The 24,986-nt window shown below is 43.8% G+C and overlaps 1 long non-coding RNA gene across 1 annotated transcript; it reads right to left on the bottom strand.

The window, feature by feature from the left end:
- Nucleotides 1-18,754: 18,754 nt before the first annotated feature.
- LOC113014820 (uncharacterized) lies at nucleotides 18,755-19,393 on the bottom strand. Its single transcript, XR_003271018.1, has 3 exons — nucleotides 19,151-19,393; nucleotides 18,919-18,990; nucleotides 18,755-18,811 (listed from the first exon to the last, which is right to left on the bottom strand). It is a non-coding gene; the product is annotated as an uncharacterized LOC113014820 (long non-coding RNA).
- Between the last annotated feature and the right edge of the window lie 5,593 nt (nucleotides 19,394-24,986).

Below are 24,986 nucleotides of genomic sequence, written 5' to 3'. Positions count from 1 at the left end.
TCTCTTGTGTTCTGGGGCCTCTGGATGTCTGGAGTTTTGATCTCCTCCATACCTGCTTCATGCCCTGGAGGACGTGTGGCCCCCCCACACCCTCTAGCAGATCATTACACGAAGGAACCTTTTAAATACAAGCGCGCTCATGCTCACAGGTGTACACACGGGTGCTCACACACACAAACTACACCCTTTTTGGCTCCTACCTCAAAGCACACTGTGCGCTGTCGATCTTATGTGCTGCACAATAATGTTTAATATTTAGTATTTACTGTTATATTCACATAGATCATTACGATGATGTTGTTTATTATATTGCTCTGTTTTTCTTTGCTTGTTTTCTCTTTCTTCTTTCTCAACAGATGATCCAGGTGATTGATATATGTATTGTTTGTCTGTTTGTTTTGTTGGTTTTTGCCCTTTATCCCCGTCCCTCTTCCCCATTCTTTTTCGTTCCCTCTTTCTTTCTCCCCTTTCTTTTCCCCAGTCTAGTCTGTCCCGTGTTCAGCAAATGAAAATAAAATAAGCAAAAAAAAAAAAAAGGAGGTTTATATAATTATGTTGTCATGGCACACACAAACACTTTTGCTGTTGCAATTTGAGATTCAAAAACTTATTTTAAATCTTAGTTTTAGCAGTTTTAGCACTTTATCGCTGAGCAGTTCAATATTGAAGGAACAAGAATGACCAAAAACTCGCAGCAGCACAGTTAAAACTGTTTGTTTTCTTTTTAAAGGAAGATTTCTTTAACGTATTAAAGCACTACCACTGATCTGAAAAATAGTGCCCTGTTTTCCTCTAACTGTGCTTGCATAAAACCTCAGCACTTTGGCTCCCTTTATTTGCAGGTACTCAGCTGTGAGTGTTGTCATGTACTGGGCTTTACGGCTTTACGCCACTAGGACCTGCTTTGCGGCAGGGGGCTGTCTATATCCAGTTCTATGTCTTGGCTGTCACACACGTTGTTGTGCCATGCTGGATACACGTTCAATAAAGCAGCGCTACAAGAAGCTACCGAGTGGTCATTCTACATGGTGTCAGAAGTGGCTCGGACCATCGCCGAATAACGCCATAGGGGAGAAAACAGCAGAATGGCTAAGTTTAATCCCCCGACGGGCTTCCCCTTCGATAAGCCGACGGAATGGCCCGATTGGAAACAGCGTTTCGAGCGCTACCGGATCGCAACGAAACTCCACAAAGACGAAGGACAGGTACAGGTGAGCTGCCTAATCTACGCAATGGGAAATGAAGCAGAGAACATTTACAAGTCACTCACCTTCGCCGCCGATGAGAGTCGTGACGACTTCGCCGTCGTAATGAGGAAGTTCGACGAGTATTTTTTCCCGCAGCGGAACACTATACATGAAAGAGCATGTTTTCACCAGCGAGTCCAGCGGCCAGGCGAAACGGCGGAGAGTTTTATCCGAGCCCTGTATGACCTCTCAGAGCACTGTGAGTTTGGTGCATGTAAAGAGGAAAATATCCGCGATCGTATCGTGGTCGGGATACGAGACAAGGACCTCTCCCGCAGGCTACAGCTGATGAAGGACCTCACATTGGCACAAACGACCCAGATCGTCAGACAGTCAGAGGAGGTCGCAGCGCAGGTCAGCTTGCAGGGAGATGCGGGAGGCTCAGTACAGGAGGTACGGGATAAACGGAAAAGCATGGACTGGAAATCACAACAACAGCGAGGTAGGATACCCGCGAAAACAAAATGGGCGGGGCGTGACAAAAAATGTGGTAAATGTGGGAAGACACAGCATGCCAGGGATGAAAGGTGCCCGGCAGCAAAATCTGTTTGCCATGGATGCCAAAAAATTGGACACTGGGCCAGGGTGTGCCGTAACACCAGATCAGTGAATGAGGTTACAGAGACAGAGAAAAGAGAGGAGGCCTCATATTTTCTAGGCTCAGTGTGTAATGCAAACGGAAATAATGAAGCATGGACTGTGCAGCTACTGCTAGACTCTGCCCCAATAGAATTTAAGATCGACACAGGAGCAGATGTCACTATCATAAATGAGGACACGTTGCACACTCTTGCTCATAAGAGAACGCTAGAGCCTTCAGATCGCCCTCTAGATAGCCCCGGAGGAGAGCTGTTATGTCTCGGCTACTTAAAAGCCACAATAAGTTATAAAGGCAAAGACTACCTGTCCAAGGTGTATGTGGTTCGTGGACACAGAGTCAGCAACCTTCTCAGCCGCTCCTTGTCAGTGCAGATGAACCTGGTGAGAAGAATTGATGAAGCAACGATCACACCCACCAGGAACCAACCACTTTACGGTGAACACGGAACACTAAAAACTGAGCCAGTCAAAATTCAGATCTTTCAGCGAAAGATGTTGGAGACCTTAGAGGGGCTCGAAGGTGTGGAGGTCTTTATGGATGACATCCTGGTCTATGGAGCCACCATGGAACAACACGACACCCGACTTGAGAAGGTGCTGCAGCGCATTGAGCTAGCAGGATTGAAGCTCAACCGAGAGAAGTGCTCCTTCAGACAGAGCCAGCTTCGCTTCCTAGGGCACCTGATCGACCATTCTGGGGTCAGGCCAGACCCTGAGAAAGTGAGCGCCATTCTTCAGCTGCCGTCACCAGAAAATGTGCAAGAGCTTAAACGGATCCTAGGAATGGTTAATTACCTGGGCAGATATATTCCTGCTCTTGCCACAATATGCCAGCCACTGTACGAGTTGCTTAAAAGCAAAAACAGTTGGACCTGGGATCACCCACAGCAGGCAGCCTTCGAGAACATAAAGAGAGCGCTTACATCAGCACCTGTTCTCGCCTTCTATGATGTCAACAGACTCACAGCCGTATCTGCCGACGCCAGTAGCTACGGGCTTGGGGCTGTGCTGCTTCAGCTTCATGGCACAGAGTGGAAACCTGTTGCCTACTGCTCTAGACGCCTCACGGAGGCTGAAACACGCTACGCACAAATCGAAAAGGAGTGTTTGGCAAGTGTTTGGGCCTGCGAGAAGTTTGATAAGTATCTATGTGGCTTAGATCGCTTCAGGCTTGAGACCGACCATAGACCTTTGGTACCCCTGGTCAATAGCCGGGACCTTGACAATGTTCCATTGAGGTGTCAACGCCTCCTGATGAGGCTCATGAGGTACAAGCCGGAGGCCGTCTATGTCCCTGGCAAAACGCTTGTCATCGCCGACACGTTGTCACGGAGTCCACAGACTCGGGCTGAGGATGACACTAGCACTCACAGTGAAGTGGACTGCTACATAGCCACCGTGTTACAGGGCATTCCAGCGTCCCCAAGCCGAATGGAAAGCATTAAAGCAGCCACTGCAACGGACGTTGAACTACAGACCGTCATTACGTACATTCGCAGGGGTTGGCCTGCACACGGAGCTAGTGTGCCATTGAACATTAAAGCGTACATGAAAGTGAAAAACGAGCTATCAGAGACTGACGGCCTGGTTATACGAGGCTGCAGAATCGTCATTCCAAAGTCGCAGAGAACAGCCATTCTACACAAACTACATGAAGGGCACCAAGGCCTCACCAAGTGCAGGGATAGGGCTAATTCATCTGTGTGGTGGCCGGGGCTCTCCACTGAGTTAAAGAATGTAGTGCTGCAGTGCCACACATGTCTGGCCCAGAGGCCAACGCAGACAAAGGAGCCGCTCATCTCCACACCTTTGCCAGATCGTCCATGGCAAAGGATAGCCCTGGATCTCTGTGAACACAACCGGAATAATTATCTCGTTGTGTCGGATTACTACTCACGTTTTCTGGAAATACTTCACCTATCGTCCACGACCAGCGGCCAAGTTGTTCAGAAACTGAAGTCGACCTTTGCTAGGTTTGGGATCCCTGACGTGGTGGTGAGTGACAATGGCCCTCAGTTTTCCAGCTCTGAGTTCCAGGCCTTCGCGAGAGAGATGGATTTCGCCCACGTAACGTCTAGTCCCCACCACCCACAGGGAAATGGTCACGCGGAGAGGGCAGTACAGACTGCAAAGAAAATCCTCCGGCACGACGACCCACTGATAGCGCTAATGTGCTTTAGGTCTACTCCCTGTGCCACTACAGGCTTCAGCCCAGCGGAACTTCTTATGAGGAGGAGGATCAGGACAACCCTGCCTACCTTGGAGAAGAATCTTCAACCTAAATGGCCAAACAAAAGAGAAGTTAGACGAAGGGATACTGGTCAGAAGGCCGAGCAGGCGTTCTACTTCGACCGCCGCCATGGTGCTAAGCCCCTACCTCCACTTCATCCAGGGGATGCTGTCCTAACTAAGCTGGACCAGGAGAAGGCTTGGGCAACACCGGCCATCATCTCCAAGGAGAGCGTCACTCCGAGGTCCTATCTCGTTGCCACACCCCAAGGTGCGTTGCTGCGACGGAACCGCCGCCATCTCCGCCTCGAACCGTCTCCACGGGCTATGCCACAACCCCTTCCAACACCCACTGTGGACGCTGAGGAGCCGCCACCTCAGTGCGCTGGTGCGTCCACTCCAGAGACCCCACATTTGGCCCCTAGTCTTGCCCCAACGCTCGCACCCACTCACGCTGACGTACCGACTCTGCTACGCACGAGGTGCGGCCGGGTACGCAAGCCAGTCAGCAGGCTGGATCTATAGACATTGGGGTGATGGGACAGAAGGAAGGACTGGGGAGTGGGAATGTTGTATTGTTGCTGTTTTGCACTTATGTTTTCAGCTGCAACCAATACTGCTGTTACCTGGTTGAGTTAATTACCTTAAAGGTTTGCCATGTTTCACGAGTCCTGTTTTGTGGACACTGCCCTTCAGGCTGACAGTACGCCATTTGTGCTCGACCCTAAGAGAACCGCCCAGAGGCTATTATAGTGTCGCATGTTATCATTGTGTCATTGCTGTTCTATTTGGGGTTTGTTATTGGACATAACATGAAAAGGGGGGAGATGTCATGTACTGGGCTTTACGGCTTTACGCCACTAGGACCTGCTTTGCGGCAGGGGGCTGTCTATATCCAGTTCTATGTCTTGGCTGTCACACACGTTGTTGTGCTGTTATAACCCATGCTGGATACACGTTCAATAAAGCAGCGCTACAAGAAGCTACCGAGTGGTCATTCTACAAGTGTTACCGCTGCTTAAATTATTGCCCCGACCCCCACATACTCCACTGTCTATAGGTCAAAATCAATATCCTACAAAATCTTTTCCTGCAACTTGGATGGACTTGGTGTAAAATATTTGTTGTGTAGGTTTGGGGGCAAAAGTGCCCAGAAAGTTGACACTGACAGATAATGATGGGAAGTTAAAAACAACAGGGAAAAAAAAATCAAGAAAAGCAAGTTGAAGACATTACCCTTGGAGATGCGAGATAAAAGGCATCCCATATAGGAACAGCAGGACGGAGCAGGGCGCATACGCAGGGAGTAATCAGTGAATCTTTACGGAGCTTCCTGCCTTTGCTGCTGAGAGCCCACGGTATAAATCATGAATCATTTACAGTCTCTTTCCCTCAGGAGGCTGTGTTTAAATATTAATGCTCTCCATTCAGATCACAGCCACCCTGACCTGCATAGCTGGGTCTGCTCCCCAAGGACGGCATGTACTCTCTGCTCACACACACATACAAAGTTCTGAGGATCATCTACAGGCAGAGATAGAAAATACCAAACTGCTAGCTAGCTCTGTCATGCTGTCTCCTTGGTATATGTGTGCACACATGAAGTTGATGTGGTCATATTGCAGTGAGGTTTGCTCTGCCTTTGTGCCTTCTCTCCTTTGTTCATGTTTTTTGCAAGTCATATTAATGCAAAAAACCCTTTTAGATCAGTATTGTAGATAGAACTCAGCAGCTGTCTTTCCTTTTTTCCACCTTATGTGCGTATGGTACCAGACATAAAAGATAGGAAAACTGGCAGTTTTGGTTTCCAGACTAGCTGGGAATGTGGGTGATGAAAACACGCAATATACTTACCCCTAAAGGTTTGGAACAAGTCTGTGTCTGACTGGCACAGATGACAAGTGTGTGAATGGGTGAATGACTGAATGTAGTGTGAAGCCCTTTGGGGTCCTTAGGGACTAGAAAAGCGCTATACAAATGCAGGCCATTTACCAGGCCATTTACAAGACCACGAGGCTACTTCAATCAGTTTTGTCACTGCAATAGTATTTCCTAGTCATTAGTTAGATGTAGTCCTGGTGAACCTCTCTTTTGGCAAAAGGAAGATTCTTAATCTCTTCTAAACAGTAATACAATATTAGATCAATAAAGTATCATGTCATCTTCAGATTTTCTAAATTCAGTTCAGTTTTATTTATATAGCACTAACTCACAATAGTTGTCTCAAGGAGTTTTATAATGTAAGGTAGAACCTTACAGTAATACAAAGAAAACCCAAACGATCAGATCAAACTCTATGAACAAGCACCTGGCAACAGTGGAGCTAATGCATATTTACATATCAACAGATGATGAACATATTTAGCATTGAGATATATCAGCAATCTGACAAACATTAATCTCATCTATTCTTTGGTCTCCTCCATCTCCTTATGTGGCTCCATGCACAAATATAAAAAACCTTTCCCTCTAGAGAGTTTAGGTTGCAGTTAAAACTGCTGTAAGCAGGCACAGTTGGTCATTTATTATGAGGATAACGCTAATATTATTTATTGTATAGTATTGTCTTACATCTCCTGGTGCTTTGGCTAGGCTATGTTAAACAATGAAGAACATGGTGTTAGCATACTAAGCAAGTATTAACTGGTGCTTTGTGTGTGGCTAGGCTAAACTAAACAGTGAAGATGGCTTTAACCCTGTCCAAATTCATAAGCTGCATCCTCCTGAGGACCCGGCCTTCGCCTTTTACGTGGGCCAAGTCCTCCGAAAGCCAGGTAGGGCGGAAGTGAGCGGCTGTAAAATTGGACGGTCTAACCTTCAGATTTGCATCACCAGCTGTCCCGGTGGAGTTTAATAAACTCAGCAGTCTGCTTCTTGCTATCTAAAATATAACAGGACACTAGCGTAAATTCTCGATAATCTTACACTTTTGTTTAATCAGTTTTCTGTTTGACGTTTATTCAGTGGTGTGAAAACTATAACTTTAATCTCAGCCAAACCGATTGACTCACTGAAAAAAGCCAAACAATAACATTTTGAAGTTATCTAAGTGACTTATATATCATGTTTAACCTCAGTAGCGAAAGACCGCGGGGGGTTTGAAAACGATGTACCGGGAGTTCACTGTTCTCACCGGCTTTAGTGAGCCTTGAACCCCCGCCTAGCTATCGAGCTGGTGGATAACAGACGTCTTCAAAAACGTCAGAGCACTTTTGCAAAAATGTGATGTCTTGATAAACCGAGCAGATATTTGAAGTTTACACAGCTACATTCTCGCCTGAAAATATTTATTTTATTTAGTTAATTTTAATATTTAGTTTATTTTGTGACCCAGAAAGAGTAATAAGAGTAATATTAAAACTAAGTAGCTGCCACCATTGTTGGAAACTGGAATTTGCTGGGCGACGCTATGAATTCTGGGATGTGGTGGGCCACAAAGGATACACCCGACCCATCCTTCAAATCTGGGGAAAAGGAGAACGCATTTGTCGGCCGCATTTGTCAGAATCTACGAATTTGGACAACCTTTGTTGCATTACTGTGACGTAATCGGCCTGTGGTGTCAGGAGGATGCAGCCTATGAATTTGGACACTCCCTTTAGCATACTAAGCTAGTATTAACTGGTTACTTTTTGTGGCTAGGCTAAACTAATCAATGAAGAAGACGGCTTTAGCATACGAAGCTAGTATTAACTGGTGCTTTGAGTGTGGCTAGGCTAAACTAAAGAAATGAATGTGAAGGTGGCTTCAGCATGCTAGAGTTATGTCATGTATGTTGTTGCTTTCATGCACTAAACATAACTACACAGTCAACATCATTTATTCATGTAAATTCATTTGCATTGTCAGTCTTGTTTTTTCTGGAAAAACATGAAACATGAAAATATAATTATACAGTGTAAGTGAAACCATACATGTTCTTAACCAGGACATATACATTTACCTCAAATTTCTTTTATAGAGAACAGTGGCCTATGTAGATATTAACTAAACAGAAGAGAAAGGAGAGAGTGAAGCCTCCAAAAACCCCCAAAAGATAAAAATTAAAAGAAAAGCTCCAAGAGATGGAATATAATTTTCAGTCGCTCTAAATTACCTCTTTTACAACAGATCTAGAAATAAAATTCAACCCATTTTCCAATATTGAAATATTGATTAGGGCAGCTTCAAAGTTAGGAAAAGATTGCCTCTCTGCTGACTTTGCCATTGATTTTAGGAGATGTGACTTAAAGCGTGGCCTTTGGTGTCACTATAGGTGTTTGAATTAAACTGAAGTGAACCTCTAGCTCTCTGATCTTCCTGGTGGGGACAGCCTCCACCCTGAAGAGGACGTTAGAACTGTCAAACACTCTGGCACACCTTAGGTAGGCTAAAATAGGAAATAAAAACCTCAGATAAATAAACTCTCCCAACTCATGCACTTTCTCCTTACCGTGCCTGTTTCTTCATCGTGTCTTTCTTAATAACACTGGGAGCATTGCTCCCACAAGATTTGACAGTGAAACAAACATTCCAGACATCTGCCATAACCCTGCAAACACTTTCTCAATTCAGCTAAGCAAAAAGATGAGAATCCACCCCAAGCTTTCACAGCCAACACCCCAATTAGTGTCACGTCCTCCAGTCTGGAGCATTCCTCGACATGGCTCACGCTCTCCCTCCATTTCTCTCTTTGTTCTGCCCCTTTAATTCCCATCTTTTTAGCCCCAGGCGAACTTGCACATACACAGGTATCTGCTGCGTTTCCTATTTTTTTCCATTCTGTTTTATCTCCTCTGGTCTTTTTTTTTTTAACACTATGTGCTTCACTGATTCTTTCACAGCGCTCTTTTAATACGCCCACTGTTTAGATCAATCTTTCCAAATCAATACTTAATATCAGAAAGAAGCGCTGGCCTTTTGCTATATGTACCCTGGCGTATCGTCAAGACACACCGACCATCGTCTCCATTCAACCTATTCACACCAAAAGTAATGAGATATTGAATTGGACTCAGATACACTAAAGAGCGACCAATACTGTACCATCCACAATTGGTGCGTTTCTCCCCCAAACCCTGATAATATTTAGCATCAGAGCCTCATTTTTCTTTATTTGTTTCTTGTTCTCTGAACAACACATTGACCAAAACAACCACTAATTCTTCAGTGAGAAAAACTTTGCAATTGACATGTATTCCGCATAATAGTCCTCGGCCCATGACCTCTCAGCGTGTACTTCCAGCGACGTGTTTTCGAAGGGCCTACTTTCAAATGATTTTGCGTCTCTCAGGATATTCCCTGTCTTCCCATTAACCATGCATTACAGGCCTAAGTGTAGTGCCTGGGATAAGTGGGCACCAAGCAGAATTTAAGTATGTGTTGCGTGCTGTGTATAATTCATCATGTGAGGAGCCTCAAGCTTTTTAATGGTCTCTCCTCTCATTATCCAGTCTCTGTTTTTCTGCCGACCCTTCTGAGAGTTCCCCCTAATGGAAGGACAAATAGATTCATATGAGATTGTAATTACAGCGTTTTTAAGCAATAAGTACATCTAGTAAAGGTAGCAAAAAGAGTGCAGAGTGCCTGCCAGCAGGAAAAAAAGAACAGTCCAATCAGACAGTGTCAGATTACCCAACAAGCTTGTCTGTCATTCGTCTACACTCTAGTCTCGCTTCCTGTTTCTATCTGTTTCCTGTCTCCGGGTTGACTGATGGGGCCTTTGGAGGAGCTGAGCGCCACGTCAAAGTTGCAAAGCACTAACTCTTCTGTCAGACCAAGATCCGACTACATTAAATGAATAGAGACGGATGAATTTCTTGAGAGGGCTAATTTAATTGAGACTTTCCGTACTAACCGAATTGTTTCATTTGCATATTTTCACAAAAGATGGAGAAAAAGCCTTCAGTTAGTTAATTAAGGAAAAGAAAACAGTGAGAACAAGGATGACACTGCTTTTTGACAGCATTTCCAGAACCTTTTTGAGTCATCTGAACTAAAACGCGGTGTGACTTTTCAGAAGACAGTTCAATCGTCTCTGAAGAATTGAAGAAGAAAAAACTGAGACAACCAGGAAAGTAATACAATTGGGTAATTGACAGCAGAAAGCATGTGGCCAAATATATCTGGCAAAGCTCCCCGTGTTGCTGAAACATGAGCGTCGGATATTCACTTCCCTGCCAAGAAGAGCTCATGCATAAACAACACTGTCATATTTATATAGGCATCCCCGCGGAGTTATTCCACTATTGTGCTGTTATACTAACTACCTCTGCCGAGGGAACATGACAGTATCGCCACAACACATGTTCATAAGTGATTAAATTTCACTCTCCCCTTGTAGGCTGCTCTTATCGGTGAGGTTTCTTTGGTGTTTCTCAGCTGCGGAGAGGGTCACTAGGGGCAGCTGCGGGAAGCAGATAAAAAATTGTATTTTTCATTGCCACTGAGCTGCTGTGCACAGCCATCACCAGACGCACATGCCGGGGAATGTTGTCGAGGCCAACCTCGGGAGTGCTGGGTTGATAAAAACAGATTCCCTCCATTGCACTTGAGCGTTATTATTCTCTCATCGTTTTTTTTTACTTCTTCTTCTTCCCCTCTATCTGAAGCCTATTGTTGGAACACTGGGTGGTTATTGGGTTTTGTCAAGACAGGCGAGAAACGAATGGAGGATGGGGACAAGCTTTATGCCCTCATTCTCTGCTCCAGTGCCGTGGAGCAAAATAAACCCACATATAGCCTCCGCTGGCACCTCGCACCACTCAGATTCTCTCTCTGAAATGATAACAGACGTTTTCTTTGGGTAAAACATTGGAGGTGAAGATTTATTTTTGTGCCGAGGTGCTCTGTAATTGAATACAAAAAGAAAAAAGGAAATTTTTCCCAGTTTTCCCAGACACACTTTGTCGTCACTAGTTAAAGTCACACCGAAATGATTGCAGAGGGAAAATATTAACCTTGTACACTCTCTCTGAGGTAACGAGCTGTGTGCAGACCTTTGATGAAGTAGGACTCTGAGTTGGATTACTTCACAAGACAACGGAGAAATGAAGAGAAATAACCAAGCTATTTTTTTTTGGCTCCAAATTTCATAGATTTAATTCTCCTGAACTGACACTCAGGCTGTATTCAGACTTCACACCATGTCCTCGCACAGTATATACATTCAGCTATTCCAGAGAGATAATATTTTCTAGAGAGAAAGAGATGATCTAAAATTCATGCACCCAGTGATGGCAGTTGACCTTGTAAACTTTTCCAGCTCGCAGCCAAGTAAAGTTTCACTTCTGCTCCGAGCTCTGCGATCTAATGAGGGTTTGTAGAGAGAGAGAGATGCGCCCGCTATCTGCGGGGCCTTGTTGTGAAATTAAAGGTCATTCTCACTGGATGAGCAACCCCGATACCACCTATCTCTCTTCTCTCCGGCCAACGGGGAAATCAAACACTATTAGACTGGAGAAGCGTCCTTTATCATCACGGTCATTATCATCCGAATCATCACCCAGGCCACGGCGCATCATTTAGCCTCCCCATTTAACTTCTCACCAGCCGTGTGTCAAACATATCCACCAGTGACAATGTGTCCGGCAATATTGGGAGCTGCGGGGAATTATGCAAGAAGGAAAGCAATTAGCGGGCCAGAAAAGGGTGAAGATTCAAAGGCAGGGCGTGTACAGTCATAGAACAAGGAGAAAGGGGAGATATAAGCGAGAGAGCTGAATTACTTGTTATTGCCACTAATGAGGGCTATGCAATGAGGGCTTAAGAGGGAACGAGGTAATGCACCTTCTGCTGTGTAATTGGGGTAAAAGCTCTATCCCTGCTCGTTCCAGTGTGGATCCAGAAATCCTGAAATTGTGAATCGTTTGGTACATTTCCACAGCATATGCAATGCAATACAGTGGGTGTTTGGGTGTAGTGTATTGCTGAAGCACGGATTGCCATAATGTGATGTTTTCCATCAGGAAAGAATACAAGGATTGCAACCTGAAATTGAGCTATTACATAACAGTTACGGATGGCAGAAATGCTCTGTTAGGTTGACACAGGGGAGACATCAGTGACAGGAGACATGACGTTGATTAATGGCTCAGTCCTACTGCTAGCATGATTTTTAACTTAAAGTTACAGGAAAACTGAAGCCAGTTAGAATGAAATAACATCAGAAAATGCTTTTTGAAATTGTGCTTACATTTTAATGGTCCTTGTGTTTGATAAAACTGTGAATGGCCATATAATCAGTAACTTGTACAGCAAAAGAAGGACAACATATTAGAGGAAAATATATGAAGACTGTGAGGAAGAGGACTCTCTTACTACTATTTATATCAGTGTTTCCATACCACTGTGCCGAGGCACATAGGTGAGCCGTGAGACATGGTCAGGTGTGCTGTGGAAGATTATCTGGTGCCACCTGATTACATACATGCCAACCTTCCCAGTTTTTCCGGGAGAATCCCAAATATCAGTGCCCCTCCTGAAAATCTCCCGGAGCCACCATTCTCCCGAATTTCTCCCGATGTTCCACCTGGACAACAAAACTGAAAAACCATATCCCAGAATTCATAGCGCGGCCCAGCCAAACAATGGGGGCAGCTTCTTAGTTTTAATATTACTCTTATTAATCTTTCTGGGTCGCAAAATATGCTTTTAACATCTTTTCAGGCGAGAATGTAGCTGTGTAACTTCAAATATCTGAGCTGTGAGAACAGCAAACCCCCGCGGTCTTTCGCTACTCAGGTTAAACGTAATATATAAGTCACTTTGATAACTTAAAAATGTCATTGTTTGGCTTTTTTCAGTGTTTTAGTTGTTTGTGAATAAATCAGTTTGGCTGAGACTAAAGTTATTAGATTAGATTCGATTAAATAAAACTTTATTAATCCCTCGGGAGGGTTCCACCGGGGTTTTTCACACAGCTGAATAAAAGTCAAACAGAAAACTGATTAAACAGAAGTGTGAGATGGTCGGGAATTTACGCCAGCGTCCAGGTTATATTTTAGATAGCAAGGAGCAGACAGCAGAGTTTCATTCCACCGAGAGAGCTCGTGATGTAATTCTGATGGCTAGACCATCCAATTTCACAGTCGCTCACTTCCAGCCTACCCAGCTTTCGGAGGACCCGGCCCACTTACAGTGGGGCAAAAAAGTATTTAGTCAGCCACCGATTGTGCAAGTTCCCCCACTTAAAATGATGACAGAGGTCAGTAATTTGCACCAGAGGTACACTTCAACTGTGAGAGACAGAATGTGAAAAAAAAATCCATGAATTCACATGGTAGGATTTGTAAAGAATTTATTCGTAAATTAGGGTGGAAAATAAGTATTTGGTCACCTCAAACAAGGAAAATCTCTGGCTCTCACAGACCTGTAACGTCTTCTGTAAGAAGCTTTTCTGTCCCCCACTCGTTACCTGTATGAATGGCACCTGTTTGAACTCATCATCTGTATAAAAGACACCTGTCCACAGCCTCAAACAGTCAGACTCCAAACTCCGCCATGGCCAAGACCAAAGAGCTTTCGAAGGACACCAGGAACAGGATTGTAGACCTGCACCAGACTGGGAAGAGTGAATCTACAATAGGCAAGCAGCTTGGTGTGAAAAAATCAACTGTGGGAGCAATCATCAGAAAATGGAAGACATACAAGACCACTGATAATCTCCCTCGATCTGGCACTCCACGCAAGATCTCATCCCGTGGGGTCAAAATGATCATGAGAACGGTGAGCAAAGATCCCAGAACCACACGGGGGGACCTGGTGAATGACCTGCAGAGAGCTGGGACCAAAGTAACAAAGGTCACCATCAGTAACACACTACAACGGCAGGGAATCAAATCCCGCAGTGCCAGACGTGTTCCGCTGCTGAAGCCAGTGCATGTCCCGGCCCGTCTGAAGTTTGCCAGAGAGCACATGGATGATACAGCAGAGGATTGGGAGAATGTCATGTGGTCAGATCAAAGGTCACCATCAGTAACACACTACAACGGCAGGGAATCAAATCCCGCAGTGCCAGACGTAAATGGCCTGCATTTATGGTAAATGGCCTGCATTTGTATAGCGCTTTACTCAGTCCCTAAGGACCCCAAAGCGCTTTACACTACATTCAGTCATCCACCCATTCACACACACATTCACACACTGGCAATGGCAAGCTACGTTGTAGCCACAGCCACCCTGGGGCGCACTGACGTGTTCCGCTGCTGAAGCCAGTGCATGTCCAGGCCCGTCTGAAGTTTGCCAGAGAGCACATGGATGATACAGCAGAGGATTGGGAGAATGTCAGATGAAACCAAAGTAGAACTTTTTGGTATAAACTCAACTCGTCGTGTTTGGAGGAAGAAGAATACTGAGTTGCATCCCAAGAACACCATACCTACAGTGAAGCATGGGGGTGGAAACATCATGCTATGGGGCTGTTTTTCTGCCAAGGGGACAGGACGACTGATCCGTGTTAAGGACAGAATGAATGGGGCCATGTATCGTGAGATTTTGAGCCAAAACCTCCTTCCATCAGTGAGAACTTTGAAGATGAAACGAGGCTGGGTCTTCCAACATGACAATGATCCAAAACACACCGCCCGGGCAACAAAGGAGTGGCTCCGTAAGAAGCATTTGAAAGTCCTGGAGTGGCCTAGCCAGTCTCCAGACCTCAACCCCATAGAAAATCTGTGGCGGGAGTTGAAAGTCCGTGTTGCTCGGCGACAGCCCCAAAACATCACTGCTCTCGAGAAGATCTGCATGGAGGAATGGGCCAAAATACCAGCTACTGTGTATGCAAACCTGGTAAAGACCTATAGTAAACGTTTGACCTCTGTTATTGCCAACAAAGGTTATGTTACAAAGTATTGAGTTGTATTTTTGTTATTGACCAAATACTTATTTTCCACCCTGATTTACGAATAAATTCTTTACAAATCCTACCATGTGGATTCATGGATTTTTTTTTTTTCACATTCTGTCTCTCACAGTTGAAGTGTACCTCTGGTGCAAATTACTGACCTCTGTCATCATTTTAGGTGGGGGAACTTGCACAATCGGTGGCTGACTAAATACTTTTTTGCCCCACTGTAGACCATGGTCGTGTCCAAATTCATGGGCTGCATCCTCCTGAGGCCGCATTTGTAGACCGATTACGTCACAGCGACGCGCCGAAGGCTGTCCAAATTCGTAGACTGCTCCGAATGTAGCCGACAAATGCGTCCTCCTTTTCCCCGAATTTGAAGGATGGGTCGGGTGTGTCCTTCGTGGCCTACCATATCCCAGAATTAATAGCGCGGCCCAGCCAAACTCCAGTTTCCAACAATGGCGGCCGCTACTAAGTTTTAAAATTACTCATACTAATCTTTCTGGGTCACAAAATAAACTTTTAACATATTTCCAGGCGAGAAAGTAGTTGTGTAAACATCAAATATCTTCTCGGTTTATCAAGATATTGCATATTTGCAAAAGTGCTTCGACGTTTTCGGAGGCGTCTGTTACCCACCAGCTCGATAGCTAGCCGGGAGCTCGAGGGTTACTGATGCGGCCGAGAACGGCACAACTCCGGCACATCATTTTCAGATCACCGTGGACTTTCGCTACTCAGGTTAAACGTAATATATAAGTCACTTAGACAACCTAAAAATGTTATCGTTGGGCTTTTTTCAGTGTTTTGTTTGTTCGTGAGTAAATCAGTTTGGCTGAGATTAAAGTTATTAGATTAGATTAGATTAGATAAAATAAAACTTTATTAATCCCCCGGGTGGGTTCCTCCTTGGTTTTTACACAGCTGACTAAACGTCAAACAGAAAACTGATTAAACAGAAGTATGAGACAGTCGAGAATTTACGCCAGTGTCCCGTTATATTTTAGATAGCAAGGAGCAGACGGCTGAGTTTATTAAACTGCACCGAGACAGCGGTGACGCTAATCAGAAGGCTAGACCATCCAATTTCATGGCTGTTTACTTCCGGCCTACCCGACCTTCTGACGACCCGGCCCACGTAGACCGCGAAGCCGGGTCCACAGGAGGATGCAGCCCATGAATGTGGACACGACCCATGTCACTACCCGATCCGTACTGGAAACCCGATCAGTACGCCGCATGCGAAATGGTTCATTATTGCAAACATTTTAAGATATACAGTGGGGCAAAAAAGTATTTAGTCAGCCACCGATTGTGCAAGTTCCCCCACCTAAAATGATGACAGAGGTCAGTAATTTGCACCAGAGGTACACTTCAACTGTGAGAGACAGAATGTGAAAAAAAAAAAAATCATGAATCCACATGGTAGGATTTGTAAAGAATTTATTGGTAAATCAGTGTGGAAAATAAGTATTTGGTCAATAACAAAAATACAACTCAATACTTTGTAACATAACCTTTGTTGGCAATAACAGAGGTCAAACGTTTACTATAGGTCTTTACCAGGTTTGCACACACAGTAGCTGGTATTTTGGCCCATTCCTCCATGCAGATCTTCTCGAGAGCAGTGATGTTTTGGGGCTGTCGCCGAGCAACACGGACTTTCAACTCCCGCCACAGATTTTCTATGGGGTTGAGGTCTGGAGACTGGCTAGGCCACTCCAGGACTTTCAAATGCTTCTTACGGAGCCACTCCTTTGTTGCCCGGGCGGTGTGTTTTGGATCATTGTCATGTTGGAAGACCCAGCCTCGTTTCATCTTCAAAGTTCTCACTGATGGAAGGAGGTTTTGGCTCAAAATCTCACGATACATGGCCCCATTCATTCTGTCCTTAACACGGATCAGTCGTCCTGTCCCCTTGGCAGAAAAACAGCCCCATAGCATGATGTTTCCACCCCCATGCTTCACTGTAGGTATGGTGTTCTTGGGATGCAACTCAGTATTCTTCTTCCTCCAAACACGACGAGTTGAGTTTATACCAAAAAGTTCTACTTTGGTTTCATCTGACCACATGACATTCTCCCAATCCTCTGCTGTATCATCCATGTGCTCTCTGGCAAACTTCAGACGGGCCGGGACATGCACTGGCTTCACCAGCGGAATACGTCTGGCACTGCGGGATTTGATTCCCTGCCGTTGTAGTGTGTTACTGATGGTGACCTTTGTTACTTTGGTCCCAGCTCTCTGCAGGTCATTCACCAGGTCCCCCCGTGTGGTTCTGGGATCTTTGCTCACTGTTCTCATGATCATTTTGACCCCACAGGATGAGATCTTGCGTGGAGTGCCAGATCGAGGGAGATTATCAGTGGTCTTGTATGTCTTCCATTTTCTGATGATTGCTCCCACAGTTGATTTTTTCACACCAAGCTGCTTGCCTATTGTAGATTCACTCTTCCCAGTCTGGTGCAGGTCTACAATACTTTTCCTGGTGTCCTTCGAAAGCTCTTTGGTCTTGGCCATGGCGGCGTTTGGAGTCTGACTGTTTGAGGCTGTGGACAGGTGTCTTTTATACAGATGATGAGTTCAAACAGGTGCCATTCATACAGGTAACGAGTGGGGGACAGAAAAGCTTCTTACAGAAGACGTTACAGGTCTGTGAGAGCCAGAGATTTTCCTTGTTTGAGGTGACCAAATACTTATTTTCCACCCTAATTTACAAATAAATTCTTTACAAATCCTACCATGTGAATTCATGGATTTTTTTTTAACATTCTGTCTCTCACAGTTGAAGTGTACCTCTGGTGCAAATTACTGACCTCTGTCATCAGTGGGGGAACTTGCACAATCGTGGCTGACTAAATACTTTTTTGCCACACTGTACTTGTTATTCTTAACATCTTAACAGATACTCTGACGCATAACTATTGTAAAACGCTACGACCGGAAGTAGAAACCTTTCGCGCATGCGGTGTACCGATCGGGTTTCCGGTACTGATCGGGTAGTGACAGACCATGAAGGCCGGGTCCTCAGGAGGATGCAGCCTCTGAATTTGGACACCCCCACTGTTTCCGGCCGGCCAATAATAACGGTGACATTTAACTTATTTTATCCGATAAATAAAGACTGTAAAATTCAAGTTTTTTTTATATATATATGCATATGTATACCCCCCCAAACAGCCTCTTTGAATGTCTCCCTAATTCTGAGGTCTTAAGGTTGGCAAGTATGCCTAATTAGTACTCTAAGCGACCGGCGTGAGTAATGGGCAGAACAATCACATTTTCTTCCACTAGAGGGCAGTACAACTACCCACTCTATTAAATGGGTTGCCAACTGCCAGTAAAACAGAAGACAAAGAAGAAATGACATAATAATCATGCTGTGAGACAACGCAGTGCGTAACAGCAACAGATGAATATTTGAAAAGGAACAGTAGTCAATGTGACCTGGATCCTGGCGAAACTTCCGACCCAGATGAAAGCCTTAGCATGCGTAGTGGTCAGAAGAAAGCAAAAAAGGTATACTGGGGACAAACCGAACCAATTCCGCTATGCCTGATGCACAGGGGGAAATGATCAATATGCTTTTTGTGACTATTTTATTTGGTGGTGTGCCGTGTGATTTTTCTAATGTGAAATATGTGCTTTGGCTCCAAAAGGTTTGGAAACACTGATTTATATTATAATTTGTATAGCACTTTAGGAGCACACCTTTCACTTTATTAAAAGCACCTTATATAGCACTTTATTTAGCATCGCACTTTAAGCATAGATTTGCATATGAAGAACATTTGCACACAAGAAGTTTAATTATTTATTGAATATTTATTGTGTATTTTAAAATCAGTTGGTAGCCTTTGTTCCAGGTCCTGCACAGCTGCTCCTCACTGATAAGTGTGGTGGTTGTCTGTGAAGAGAAAAGGTTGTGATTGAGAGCATATAAGGTTTACCAGTAAGGAGAACCAATGCAAATGTGTGTGTGTGCAAAGAGGTGATTGAGATGTGATTACTCACCTTTCTTTCCTGTGTCCTCTCCAGGGTTCTGGGAGAGGCCATGGTTTAAGGGAGAGTGGGGAATCTTTGGTGCTTGGGTTTTTGGTGTTTTTATAATAGTGGTGTGGTGTAAGGATAAAGTGTGAAATATTTAATAATATGAAAATGTAAAATGATGTTAGTAAAAGAATGACAATGTATATATTTATTTATTGACATTATGTATTGTATAGGTTGGGATTTGAGAACTCACCTGTTAGTAGAATAATGGTTTAGCATGTGACAGCTGAGAGTATTTAAGGCTGCCAGTTGTCATTAGACAAGGATTGTTGTGTTGTGAGGAAGCGTGAAATGTGAGTCATTGTCATAGCTGGAGAGCTATATGGTGAGTAAATGCCTCTTGTTCCACTACACTTGTCTTGGTCTGCTTGTGAATCCAGCCGCAAAAGGCCGCCCTGTTACAAAGACAATGACGAGTGCTGGACGTTACTGTCTTTTTGTACGAATCAACAAATTTAAATCAAACTACTTCGTCAGTCCAGTCCTTGTACCTGAGCATTTTCAGGGGAATTTTTGCTTTGTCTGTTAAACCAGTTGAATCATTTCTATATAAAAAAGCCACCTAACCTAAAGGCAGTGTTGGGGAGTAACAGAATACATGTACTGCCGTTACGTATTTAAAATACAAAATATGAGTAACTGTATTCTGTTACAGTTACCATTTAAAAGGGTGGTATTCAGAATACAGTTACTTTGTTACTTTCCTGTTTCATATGTTAGGCTATGCCCTCTCTATTTTTGGTAATTCCACGCCGGTGAAAACCCAAACAAAACACGCATTAAGAGGCTCTAATGTCTGTGTCTCAATCCCGTGGCCCATGTCAACTCTACTTGCGGCCCGCAAAATGACGTGAAGAAATATTTTTTAAAATTATTCACAAAAACGATTTAATATGAAGGCAATAGGCAGAGTGTTACAGGCATAGCCCTAAAGAATGTAGCCTCATGGGCAGTGTAGTCCGTGCTGCAGGGAGAATGGACTGCCATACCCGTTACGTGTCTGTGAGCGAGAAGGGACAAAAAGGAGAGTGGAAAAGTACGAGTTGTCACCGAGCAGAAACGGGAGCTGGAAGCATGTAACTATAATAACAACCGCTGCAGCCAAGCTATTAAGACTCGACTGTACGCTGTGTTCGTGTTTTCCTCTGAAACAATAAGTTCCGTTGGAGCAGCCTTTCAATGCCTCTCTCTGTCTCTCGCTAGCAAAGTTGACCCAGACAACAAAGTAAAGCTAGTTTTCGGCTACGAGCCCGACACAGAACCCGACGTATTAGTCAGAGGTCCCTTTACTACGGTTCGGAGCCGCGGACCTGTTTTATATATGCGTGGAATAGTTTTCTATACGAGATCACTGCAAAAAGTGCAGCCTTACCTAATGTCCACCCTACTGTTACTCATTTTATATTAAGATTTAAACATCTAGCCTGGATTGGTATGGTGGGTAACCTTCAGTAATAGTTGTACATCACACAGCAATAGTACATTCATGTAGTTGTAAAAAGCATGATAATATATTAATCCAAAGTATTCAGAATACGTTACAAAATACATTTGGGGCATGTATTCTGTAGTGTCTATAGTGGAATTCATTTTAAAACTAACCTTCCCCACACTGCCTAAAGGTATGAGACAATGTTATGTCGACAAACAATACACACAAAAGACAACTTAGACTAAAATTGTTTTTTTTTTTTTGCTATCTTAGACCTTTACTAGCAGACTGCCACGAAAACAGACAATTTGTTTTTAGTTGAAATGGGCAAAGAAAATACCAAAGGTAACAGTTTGTCAGTCATAAAATAATGTTTTTGTGCCAGCAAGGAAAAGTTAGTAAATCCATACCTGAATAGTTGAATATAGAATTATTACAAAAATGCACTACCACAGTGTCCACGACTATTTGTCACGGACTGGTCACCAGACTTCAATATTTTTGAAGCAGTGTGGGATTATCTCGATAGAGAACAGAACAAACTACCAAATACCCTTGGTTGTATACAAGGGTAGTAGTGTCGGCTGGCACTGAAATAAGCTGTTAGTTGAACTTGATACGTGGCCTGCCTGAACTAAAGCTATGCTATCTTGCTTGATTTAACGGATGAGCTAAAGTTTACAATACATTTCCATGACATCGCAGGGAATTTGTTTTGGGGAGAAGGTTTATCTGAATCCTATTTTATAAATTTTTGACATGCAAAATTTGCAAGATCACTAGAAAGTATGCAGTATATGCCTGATAAATATATCCCAACTAAGCAAACCTATTTATTATACTAAATTTTTTTAGAAGAGCTAAAGCCCAAAATGCATGTAAGACATTTGATTTAAAAAGCAAAATCTTCCTGTTCATGAAACTAAGCATAATTTGCATGCTTCTAAAATCCAGCTTTCACCCTAAACCTGCTCCTAAGTGGTTTGCCAGGGATCTGTTGGATGTTAAATGGATAAAAGTGTATGAATTCTTGTGTGAGGAATTGTAGCAAGCACATTTGAATGATGAACAGAAACGTAATAAGTGATATAACTAGTTATTTTGGATATTAGCTCATTTGTAAAGATTTTTTTTAAACTGATTATCACTTTAATAATAATAATAATAATAATAATGGATACTTTATTGATCCCCATGGGGAAATTACTTGTTTTTTCTCTGCATTTGACCCATTCACTCAGTGAAGCAGTGGGCAGCCCACTAAGCAGGCGCCCGGGGAGCAGTGTGTAGGGACGGTACCTTGCTCAGGGGTACCTCAGGGTAGCCGTTAAGTGGATTCGAACCGCCGACCTTCCGATCATGGGGCGACCACTTTACCTACTGAGCTATCCCTGCCCCAAACAAAGCAACATTTATGAGTTCAAGAGAGCTGCTGCTAGCAGCTAATAGTACTTCATCCTGTCCGAGCACACATCGTTTATCAGTTGGCACATTCTCAGGAAAGTGCAGTCTAAATCCATGCTATAATAGTTTAATAATATCCAGAGTTCATTTATAGTACATAATCAGGCAAACCAAAAAAGGCTGTCCCAATGGGTACAACAATCATTAAAAGTTTGGCGCCTTCCCAGGATCCAACCAGGATGACAGAGAATATGACAGTTAGCTTTTATTTTTCCTGTAAAGTCAAAAGCCTGGGAGAGGAGAGTGGAACAGCAAGGAGCTTTCCTGCAGTTCAACCATAGCTCTGATCGAGATATTTAAAAGGGGCGCCTGGTCCGTCTCCCCTCACTCCCATTTAAGAAGGGCAGCTTTGCCAAAGACTTTTGTAGAGATGTCTTGTCTTTTTATCAGTGGATGAAAAGCGCCTCTGTTTCCTCACAGCATGGTTGGCGCTAATTAGTTTGACACACATATTACCCAAGAGGCTTGTAAACCTCTGCTCCCCACCAACTGGGGAGTCGACCAAAGATAAAACAGTGATGAATAAACCTTGGTGGATGCTGGAGATGAAATCGGAAGGATGATGAAAACAAGGACGCCCGAGTGAATCATAAAGTGTAATGATATTAAGCAGAGAATGATATGTTCCCATTTAAGATGCCGACTTGATTTCCCTTTTTGTGCATAATCACAGTGTGCTGCTCGTAGAAGCATGTTACAAAAGAAGAGGCTCTTTAAAATATTAAACAATAAGCCCTGAGCTTTACTCAGCCCGCTACATAATTTTGAAAAATGCACAAAAGTTTGTAAACGATAGAGAGAGCTCGTGGGGAGGGGCAGAGGAGGAGATGTGAATCTGTAATGCAGGCAGAAATTCTCACACCACAGAATATTAGAAGTGGGACAAAATAGCAATTCATTTTGAGGCCAAGGACTTTTTCTCCCCACAAATCATTGAACAAGACCTCAGTGTTGGCGGATGCGATGGCGGACACACGCCATTTTTAAAGGAGTGCTGCCAGTGAGTCCTGCAACTTGCGGTGTATGCAGGAATGGGTGTCAAATGGATTTTTGGTTGAGGTCATGCAACCTAATGTGGCTGTTTTACTTCTGGCAGTTGCATTTACGCTTAGAACTTTTGAAAGTGGTGTGAGTTTGCAAAGATTAATATATTAGCAGCTACAAACATTTGATTTGGCAGAGGTTTTTGTAGGATGGCACAAGCACAAAGAGGTTTTAATTCAAAGGCTGGGAAATAAAGGTGTGTGTGTGTGTGTGTGTGTGTGTGTGTGTGTGTGTGTGTGTGTGTGTGTGTGTGTGTGTGTACAAAAATGCAGTAGTGTGAAAAAGTGTTTGCCCCCTTACTTATTTGCTATTTTTTTACGTTTGTCATACTTAAATGTTTCAGACAATCAAACAAATGTACATATTAGATGATAAAAAAACAAAACACAAAATGCAGTTTCTAAATGAAGATGTTTGTTATTAAGGCAAAAAACCCTCAAACCAAACCTAAATGGCCCTGTATGACAAAGCGATTATCCCCACTCCCACCACATTATAACATAAGTTAACTGTGGTGATCACATCTTTGAAAAGCTCAAACTCTCTAGCCACACCCTCACCTGTTCTCATTATAACAAGCTTTTTCTTTAAGCAGAAAACCCCCCCAAAAACGTCTCTAATGTCAAGTACTCCAAAATGGCCAACTCAGTCTGATCACTGGATTTGCAAGTTTCAGAATAATTTAAACCAACAGATGGAGAACAGATGAATATTAACAGTGTTAATGTTAATAATGTAAACATTAACATGTTGATATGGTTCATGTTAGTAGAGTTAGATTGTTTAGTTCACTGCTAAAAAGCCACTATCTATTCAAATACCTTTTTCTAATCAGAGGACCATTCAAGGTTACCCCCCCAAATATAAATAAAGAAAGAAAATGTCCAGCCTTGCTTTCCTGGGTATTCAAATGCTGCACTCTCTGAGGAGAAGAGGCATCCTTGAGTCCATCTGATCCATGTCTAACTTGCAAGGCCAAAGTTCTCACTCTTTGCTCCAATAGCACAGGTTGGGATACAAACATCACTGACCTCCTGTTACCAATATTAACATTAAGTACATGCACACCCACGCACACACCACCCTCCCACCCCCTTCGAGTGAAGTTACCTAAGGGAAAAAGAGCTGCTGGTTGTTTGTAAATGGGGCTAGACAAGGAGACAAAATAATTCCCTCTGGAATGCCAGACCTAATCAAAGTCTCTTTTGGATGCAAGCTAACAAGCAATCAAACAAAAGGCACCCCGAGCTTCCATGAACATCTCGTTAATAAAAAAGGATGGACGGATGGAGGGAAGGAAGGGTGGGAGCCGATGCTTTTCCGGTCAAGCAGGCAGCGATATAAGGCCCTGATCACAGTGGTTTATCTGGTAATTGGGTTTGAGAAATAGTTAAAATGATGGGTGGCGTGATCGGGGGCCATTAGAGGAAATGACACTTTAGGTTTGAAGGAGAAAAAAGACTGGAAGGCAGCTGTGGAGGGTTCCCTGTCTTGGAGATCTGTGGCAAAATGCAGGGAAAATGGGGACGAGGCTGTCAGCGACAGAGGCCCAGAGTCACAGTGGAATGACAGGAGGAGCAATTTAATCTGGTGCACTGGGATGAGAGAGGGAAAAGGAGGGAAAGGGGGGGCTCTGCAGTGGTAGGGACAGGCGATGCTTGAAGAGCTGAGGGTTTGTATGTGGAGATTTCACGGGGGAGTGTGGGGTGGGAGGGCGTATTTCATAAAGGTACAAGGAAAAAAATTAAGGTGGAGAGTTGATGATAGGCTGTCAAAAGGAAGATTGCAGGGTTTTTCATGTAGATTTTGCAGTGCAATCAAAGGAAGAGAAAGTTGGGGTGGGATAGCGCTGAGGGATGAGGCGGCAGGCGGGGTGGGTGGAGACAGGGACGGGGGACTGATGACGACTGGCCAGAGGTGGAAGAGAAGCGATTACACAAACAGGAAAGGGTTTCAGGCAGTGAGAGAAGTCGGCAAGAAGCTTGGGAATGAAAGAGTCAGGAGGAGATGGATGGAAAAGCGACATGCTGACATCATTCAAACTTAAATCATAAAAGAAAGATCCCTCTGGCAGCTAGAGAGGCTGATG

Source organism: Astatotilapia calliptera, chromosome 22 (genome assembly GCF_900246225.1).
Source record: "Astatotilapia calliptera chromosome 22, fAstCal1.2, whole genome shotgun sequence".
In the NCBI taxonomy this organism is placed as follows: Eukaryota; Metazoa; Chordata; class Actinopteri; order Cichliformes; family Cichlidae; genus Astatotilapia; species Astatotilapia calliptera.
Note: the sequence above shows the minus strand (reverse complement) of the source record. Positions and strands in the feature narration are given on the sequence as shown.